This window comes from Molossus molossus, unplaced genomic scaffold, assembly GCF_014108415.1.
Source record: "Molossus molossus isolate mMolMol1 unplaced genomic scaffold, mMolMol1.p scaffold_m16_p_4, whole genome shotgun sequence".
Lineage (NCBI taxonomy): Eukaryota > Metazoa > Chordata > Mammalia > Chiroptera > Molossidae > Molossus > Molossus molossus.
In genome coordinates, this window is record NW_023425377.1 from 75,056,684 (window position 1) to 75,065,296 (window position 8,613).

Sequence of the window (8,613 nt, forward strand, 5' to 3'; positions counted from 1 at the left end):
CTACATTTTCATTGTTTTCCATGAAGTTTTTGGTTTCTTCCTTGATCTCCTCAGTGACCCATTCATTGTTTAATAGCATGCTATTTAGCTTCCATATGTTCAAATGACTTTGTATGTTCTTCTTGCAATTGATTTCTAGTTTCATGCCATTTTGATCTGAGAAGATGCTTGATATGATTTCAGTATTCTTCAACTTGTAGAGACTTAGTTTGCCCTAACATTGGTCTATCATTGAGAATGTCCCATGTGCACTTTAGAAGAATGTGAATTCTGTAGTTTTGGACTGTAATTCTCTGTAGATATCCATGAAATCCATTGGGTCCAGTGCTTCATTTAGAGTCTCTGTTTCCTTACTAATTTTTTGTCTAGAGGATCTATCCAGTGATGTCAGCGGGGTGTTGAAATTCCCTGCTATGATTGTATTGCTATCGATTTCTTCTTTGAAGTCCTCCAGAAGATTTTTAATATATTTTGGTGCTGCTATATTGGGTGCATATATTGTTATCAAGGTTATATCTTCCTGTTGGATAGATTCTTTCAACATTATGTAATGGCCTTCTTTGTCTCTAGTTATGGCCTTCATTTAGAAGTGTATTTTATCAGATATGAGTATTGCTACCGCAGCTTTTTTTTCCTTTCTCTTTGCTTGGATAATTTTTTTCCATCCCTTCACTTTCAATCTATGTGAGTCTTTTGTTGTGAGGTGGGTCTCATATAAATGACTCATGCGTTCTTATCCAATCAGCTACTCTGTGTCTTTTTATGGGAGCATTCAGTCCATTTACATTTAAGGTGATTATTGATATGTACTTATTTATTGGTATTTTTCTTAAGTGTGGTTCTATTTTTCTTCCCATTTCTCCTGCTAATTACAGCAGTTTTTTTTTTTTTAACATTTCTTGCAGTGCTGGTTTGGTGCTAATGTATTCCCTTAGCCTTTTTTGTCTGGGAAGCTCTTTATTCGACCTTCCATTTTGAATGATAGCCTTGCTGGGTAGAGTAGTCTTGGATTCAGATCCTTGTTTTTCATGACCTTGATTACTGCATGCTATTCCCTTCTGGCCTGTCATGGTTCTTGTGAGACGTCAGCTGAGAGCCTTACGAGGTTTTCTTTGTAGGGACTCGTTGCTTATCCCTTGCTGCTTTTAGGATTCTCTCTTTGTCTTTAATTTTATTACTATGTGTCTTGGTGTGGGCCTGTTTGGGTTCTTCTTACTTGGGGCTCTCTGTACTTCTAGAACTTGAATGCTTTCTTCCCTCACCAAATTAGGAAAGTTTTCTGTCACTATTTCTTTCAATATATTCTCTAACCCTTGCTCATTTTCTTCGTCTTAGAGTACTCCTATGATGCGAATATTTTATGTTTCCAGTTGTCCCACAGTGCTCTTAAGCTGTCTTCCTGTTTTTTAATTGTTTTTTCCTTTTGGTTTTCTGATTGGTTGATTTTTTTCTATCCTGTCTTCTAATTCACTGATCTGGTCCTCAGCTTCCTCTACTCTGCTTTTTAGACCTTCCAATGTGTTTTTCATTTCTGATACGTCGTTTTTAATTTCCAACTGGTTAATTTTTAACATTTCTATGACTTTACTCATGGAGCTCATGTTCTTACACATGCTGTTGAGCTTCCTCAAGATCATTGCTCTCAATTCTAGTTCTGTTAACTTGCTTAACTGCACTTCATTTATCTCATCTTTGGTAGAGGTCTTTTGTTCTTTCATTTGGCTTTTGTTTCTGTTTTTCACCATTTTGGCTACCACTGTGGGCTTTGGAGTCTGCGTAATTTTCCCTGTGGGTGTTGGTGTTCTGCTGTTTGTGGCTCCTTTTCCTGGGTTTAAATGAGGCAGGGAGGACCCACTTTAACCACCACTGTCAAGTCTTAACTTTCCTCTTGCTTTTTAAAAATTTTTTACCCTCATTCGAGGATATCTTTCCATTTCTTGTACAGATAGAGTGGGAGGGAGAGAGAGGAAGGGAGAGAGAGAGAGAAACATCGACGTGAAGGGACACATCGAGTGGCTGCCACCCACACGACCAACCAGGGCTGGGGACAAACTGCAACCGAAGTACGTGCCCTTAGCGGGAACCGAACCGGTTCTCTCCGGACCGCAGGTCGACGCCCTAACCGCTGAGCCAAACCGGCCAGGGCTCCTCTTGCTTTTTTTTTTTGCCTGGAGGCTATTAGTAGAGGTCACCTGAAGTACCTTGGTTTCTGAGTTGCCTGATAAACTCTCTCAGGTGCTCAGTGTAAGAGGATTTCCCAAGGGTGGGGCAGATGCTGGTTGTTAATGGGCCTCAATTAGCATTTCAATGGCCACCAGGTGGGGTTGAATCTCCGAGGGAGGGGCCACCTTCTATCCTCAGGGCCCTGGGAAGGAGTAAGATGACCACAGTCCTGCATGGCTGCACTCAGCAAAAGCTCTGAGCACCCTCCAAATCCTGAGTGTCCCCATACAGTTCCAGTCTAGTCTTCCTTCCCTCTGCCGAAGCCCAAGTTGAGTGGCTGCTGCCAATTTAGCCTATGTCCAGACTCTGCATCATGGAGCTGCCTGAGACTTTTAACTCGATGGCACTGCTCTCAGCTAAGGGTGGCCGAGTCTTCGGCACCAGCCAAGTCATAGCGCTCAGCCGAATTTGCAGGACTTAGCCGCGATAGCTGCCGAGGCAGCAGCAGCTTCCCGCTGAGTCCCCTGGTCCCGGCCGAGTCCATGGGGCACCAGCCGAGGGCTTAGCATGCAGCTGAGGCAGCAGCAGCTTCCAGTCGAGTCCCCTGGTCCCAGCCCAGGCCACTGCAGACCGTGGGCTCCCGGCCCCCTCTCGCGTCCTCGCAAGCCTACCAGGATTGAGTCAGTGTCCCTGGTTATGTGGTCCTCCAGGCTGCCTTTTGGTTGCTCCTTCCTGACAATTTGTCTTTATTTTCGTTGTAAATCTAGTTTGGTCCTGGGAGATGGTCTGTGTTGCTCTATTCACTCCGCCACCATTTTTTTTCTTGCTCATTTTCTTCTTTTTTGGGTACTCCTACAATGCGAATGTTATTACGTTTTCAGTTGTCCCACAGTTCTCTTAAGCTGTCTTCCTGTTTTTTTAACCATTTTTTCCTTTTTGTTTTCTGATTGGCTGATTTTTTCTACCCTCTCTTCTAATTCACTGATCTGGTCCTCAGCTTCCTCTACTCTGCTCTTTAGACCTTCCAATGTGTTCTTTATTTCTGATATGTCATTCTTCATTTCTTCTTGATGTTTTTTAATTTCCAACTAGTTGAGTTTCAACATTTCTATGTGTTTACTCATGGAGCTCATGCTTTTACACATGCTGTTGAGCTTCGTCAAGATCATGGCTCTGAATTCTAGTTCTGTTAACTTGCTCAACTGCACCTCATTTATCTCCTCTTTGGTAGAGTTCTCTTGTTTTTACATTTGGCTTTTGTTTCTGTGTTTCACACAGTGGGCGTTGGAGCCTGCCAAATTTCCCTCTGGCTGTTGGTATTCTGCTGTTTGTGGCTCCCTCTCCTGGGTTTGGATGAGGCAGGGAGGATCCACTTTAAACACCACTGTCAAATCTTTACTTTCCTGGTTAGAGTTGCTAGCCCAGGGAATGTTACAATTATCCTCTAGCTTTTTTGCCTGGAGGCTATCAGTAGTGGTTACCCGAAGAACCTTGGCTTCTCAGTTGAATGAAAAACTCCCTCAGGTCCTCGGTGTAAAAGAATATCTCGAAGGTGGGGCAGATGCTGGTTGTTAATGGGCCTCAATTTGCATTTAAGTGGCCACTGGGTGGGGTTGAATCTCTGAGGGAGGAGCCGCTGCCTCTCCTCAGGGCCCTGGGAAGGAGTAAATGACTACAGTCCTGCGTGGCTGCAACTCAGCAAAAGCTCTGAGCACCCTCCAAATTTTGAGTGACGCCCCACAGTTCCAGTCCAGTCTACCCTCCCTCTGCCAGAGGCCAACGTATGTGGCTGCTGCTACTTTAGCCTCTGTCCCAGCTCTGCACTGTGGTGGCACTTGGGAGTTTAACCCAAGGGCTGCTGCTCCCTGCTAAGGCCTCTGCTCACTCCTGTGGCCTCTGCTCCCAGCTAAGGCCACTGCTCCCAGCCAAGGCCGCTGCTCACAGCCATGGCCTCTGCTCACAGCCAAGGCTGCTGGTCCCAGCTAAGGCCGCCGCTCTTAGCCACGTCTGCCACTCACAGTCTCGGCCCCTGCTCACAGCTAAGGCCGCTGCAGACCATGTGCTCCCAGCACCCCTCTCGCATCTCTGCAAGCCTACCAGGATTGAATCAGTGTCCCTGGTTATGTGGTCCTTCGAGCTGCTTTTCTGTTGCCTTTTCCTGATGATTTGTCTTTATATTCATTGTAATTCCAGTTTGGTCCTCAGAGATGTTCTGTGTAGCTTCCATTCACTCTGTCGCCATTTTGGAATCTCTTCCCTCTTTATTTTTTTAAAAATTATTTTTATTAATTTGTTTTTGTTACAGATGTTTCTCCTTTTCCCCCCATTGACACCCTCCTCCAAATTTCTTTTGCCTCATCCTTAGCTTTGTTGTCTATGTCCATTGGTTATGCATACATGCATATAAGTTCTATGGTTTATCTCTTCCTCCCCAACTGATGGCTATCAGTCTGTACCCTACCTCTATCACTGGGTCAATTTTGTTCATCAGTTTTTTTAGTTCATTATATTTTCCAAATAAATGAGATCATGTTATATTTGTCTTTCTCTGCTTGACTTGTTTTGCTTAGCATAATACTCCCCAGGTACCTCCAAATCATCTGAAAGAATAAGAGATCTTTCTTAAAGCTGCATAGTATTCCACTGTGTACATGTACCACAGCACTTTTATCCACTCATCCACTGATGGACACTAGTGCTGTTTCCAGATCTTAGCTATTATAAATAGTGCTGCTATGAACGTAGGGGTACATATATTCTTTCTGATTGATGTTTCAGGCTTTCAGTATATTCCTAGAAGTGGGATCACTTGGTGGAATGGCAGTTTAATTTTTAACATTTTGAGGTAACACCATAGTGTTTTCCATAGTGGCTGCACCAGTCTGCATTCCCACCAGCACTGTACTAGAGTTCCCTTTTCTCCACACCCTCGCCAACACATGTTGTTTGATGATTTGTTGATGGCGGCCATTCTGACAGGTGTGAGGTGATACCTCATTGTTGTTTTAATTTGCATCTCTCTGATGTTTAGTGACATTGAGCTTTTTTCCCTATGTTTTTTGGCCATTTGTATGTCCTGTTTGGTGAGGTGTCTATTTAGGTCCCCTGCCCATTTTTAAATTGGGTTCTTTATTTTCCTTTATTGAGTTGTATAGTACTCTATATATTTTGGAAATGAACCCCTTATCTGATGCATCATTGCCAGTTATGGTCTCCCTTATAATGGGTTCCTTTCCTATTTTAATGATTGTTTCTTTGTTGTGCAGAAGCTATTTAGTTTGATGTAGTCTCATGTGTTCCTTTCTTCCTTTGTTTTTATTGCCTTAGCTTCTGTATCAGTGAAAATTCTGCAGCATATGATGTCTGAAATTTTGTTGCCAGCATTTTCTTATAGAATTTTTATAGAATCACCAGTCACATTTAAGTCTTTTATTGATTTTGAGTTTATTCTTGTATATGGTGTAACTTGGTGGTATAGCTTCATTTTTCTTGCAAGTAGCTGTTCAATTTTCCCAACACCATTTGTTGAAGAGACTGTCTTGACTCCACTGTGTGCTCTTGCCATCTTTGTCAAATTTTAATTGAGTATATTGTCTTGGGTCAATTTCTGGGTTCTCTGTTTTGTTACATTGATCTATGTGCCTGTTCTTTCCCCTGTACCAGGCTCTTTTGATTACAGTGGCTTTGTAGTATAATCTGATATCTGGTAATGTGATCCCTTCCACTTTGTTCTAGTTTTTCAAGATTGCTGTGGCTTTTCAGGGTCTTTTTTGGTTCTATATAAACTTTTGGAGTGTTAGTCCTAGTTCTGTGAAATATGTTGTTGGTATTTTTATGGGACTTGCATTGAATCTATAGATTATTGCTTTGGGTAGTATGGACATTTTCATGATGGTAATTTTTTTTAATCCACTAACATGGTATATATTTCCACTTTTTTATATCTTCCTCTATTTCTTATTTGAATTACCTATAGTTTTTTGTTAAGAGGTCTTATACTTCTTTGGTTAAATTTATTACTAGGTGTCTTAATATTTTTGCTGTAATGGTAAATGGGATTGTTTTTAAAGTTTCTCTTTCTGTGAGTTCATTGTAGGTGTATAAAAATGTTGTCAATTTCTTGATAGTCATTTTGCATCCTGCTACTTTGCCAAATACATTTATTAACTTCAGTAGATTTTTGATGGAGTACTTAGGGTTTTCTATGCACAATATCATGTCATCTGCATATAGTGACAGTTTCACTTCCTTCTTTCCAATTTGGATCCCTTTTATTTATTTTTTCCTGTCTGATTGCCGTGGATAAGACTTCTAGTACTATGGTAAATAAGAGTGGCAAAAATGGGCATCCCTGTCTTGTTCCCCTTCTTAAGGAGAATAGTTGTAGTTTTTTCCCATTGAGTATGATGTTGGCTGTAGGTCTTTCATATATGGCCTTTATTATGTTGAGATATGATTCCTCTATTCCCACAGTGTTGAGCATTTTTATCAGAAATGGGTGCTGGATTTTGTCAAAAGCTTTTACAATGTCTATTGCTATTACCATATAGTTTTTATCTTTCATTTTGTTTAAGTGCTGTATCACACTTATTGATTTGTTAATATTGTACCATCCTTGCATCCCTGGGATGAATCCCTCTAGGTCATGATGAATAATATTTTTTGATTTATTGCTAGATCTTATTTGCTAATATTTTATTAAGGATTTTGGCATCTGTGTTCATCAGGAATATTAGCTTGTAGTTTTCTTTCTTTATAGTGTCTTTATTCGGTTTTGGAATTAGGATTATGCTGGCCTCTTAAGATGAGTTTGGAAGTGTTTTGTCTTCTTAGAGTTTTTGGAATAGTTTGAGGAAATGGGTATTCATATGCTATTTTAAACATTGATATATATATATAGTTTTGTGGCATTATATATATTAACAATGTCATGCAAACATCTATCCATTGCCAGAGCTTTTCATCATCCCATACCCATTAAATAACAGCTCCCCATTCTTCTGTACCCCAAGCTTATGGAAACCTCTATTCTAATTTCTGTCTCAATGAATTTGCCTACTTTAGATACCTCATATAAGTGAACTCATAAAATACTTCTTTATGTGTGTTTGGCTTATCTCACTTAGCATAATATTTACAAGTTTTAGCCATGTTGCACATGTATTACAATTTTATTTCTTTAATAGGCTGCATAATATTCCATTTTATATATACCGCATTTTGTTTTTCCTTTCATCTGTTGATGGACATTTTGATTGTTTCCATCTTTTGGCTATTGCTGCTATGAACGCGGTCAGCAAGAACCTATTTTAGTTTATGTTTTTAATTCTTTGGGGTATATACCTAGACATCAAATGGATGGATCCTAAGAATCTACTTTGTTTCCTACTTTTAAAAGCATGCCAAATGTGTGTTTGAAAAAACACCGTCCTAGGACATTGAACAACAAATCCTTGAAAGGCCCAGTGACCTGTAGTCTGCTCTTTTCTTTCCCTTAGGAGAAAATTGAAGAGGCAAAGAGTCAGAATGTCAGATTATTGGATATAAAAGGCTTTGCACTGAAATTTCATTGATAGATTAATTAGGCAAAGCTTAACTGAATGATTCAGGCCAAGTACTATAGAGGACTCCAATGTTAAAAGAAAAATAAGACACCAAATCATTCTACAATAAAAAAAAAAATCACTGGCTAATGCCTTGAGAAAGGGGCAGATGTGTTTTTTATAGATCAACTTGGGTTGATGACAACTCTTCTAGTAGATGTCAGATAGATATATTTCCTTATTTAAGCACATTAAAATTATAAAAGTAAGCAAAACATATATGTGTGGTAAGCTTTAAAATGAGAGAAGATACAGTAGGATGAGAAAAAGAAACACTGTCAAATATCACAGGCATCTAAGACACTCAGTAATGTCCAAGTACTTCTCTCAGAAGCCCAGAACGTGTGTTATCTTCAATTAACATACCATGAAAATATGTGCAGAAATTTCCTACAAAGACAATTATACCCCATTGGTCACATAGTTAAAACCAGGCTACTTCAACTATTTGCAGAACATCAATCTATACATTTTCAATAAACCATGCAGACAGTCTGATACAAGGAGCTTCTGGGAGTGTTTCTGGACTTGAAACAGCACATCATACATTATTATACCTATATTTCATTTCTATCTTGGATAAGAGTTAGTACAATGATTCCAAGTAACTCTAGAAATTGGCCTAGAGCTACTGAAAGGAAGCTTATAATTAATCCTTTCATTACATGCCCATCAATAGGGGAATATATAAATAAAGTATGGAATTCATATTATGGAATCCTCTGTAGCACATTGATGAAAAACAAAACAAAACAGCTAACAATATAATCAACACAATCCCATTGATTTTAAAATCACAATACAAAATTACACATTTGCCATAGACACATATTTATGTATGTGAAAG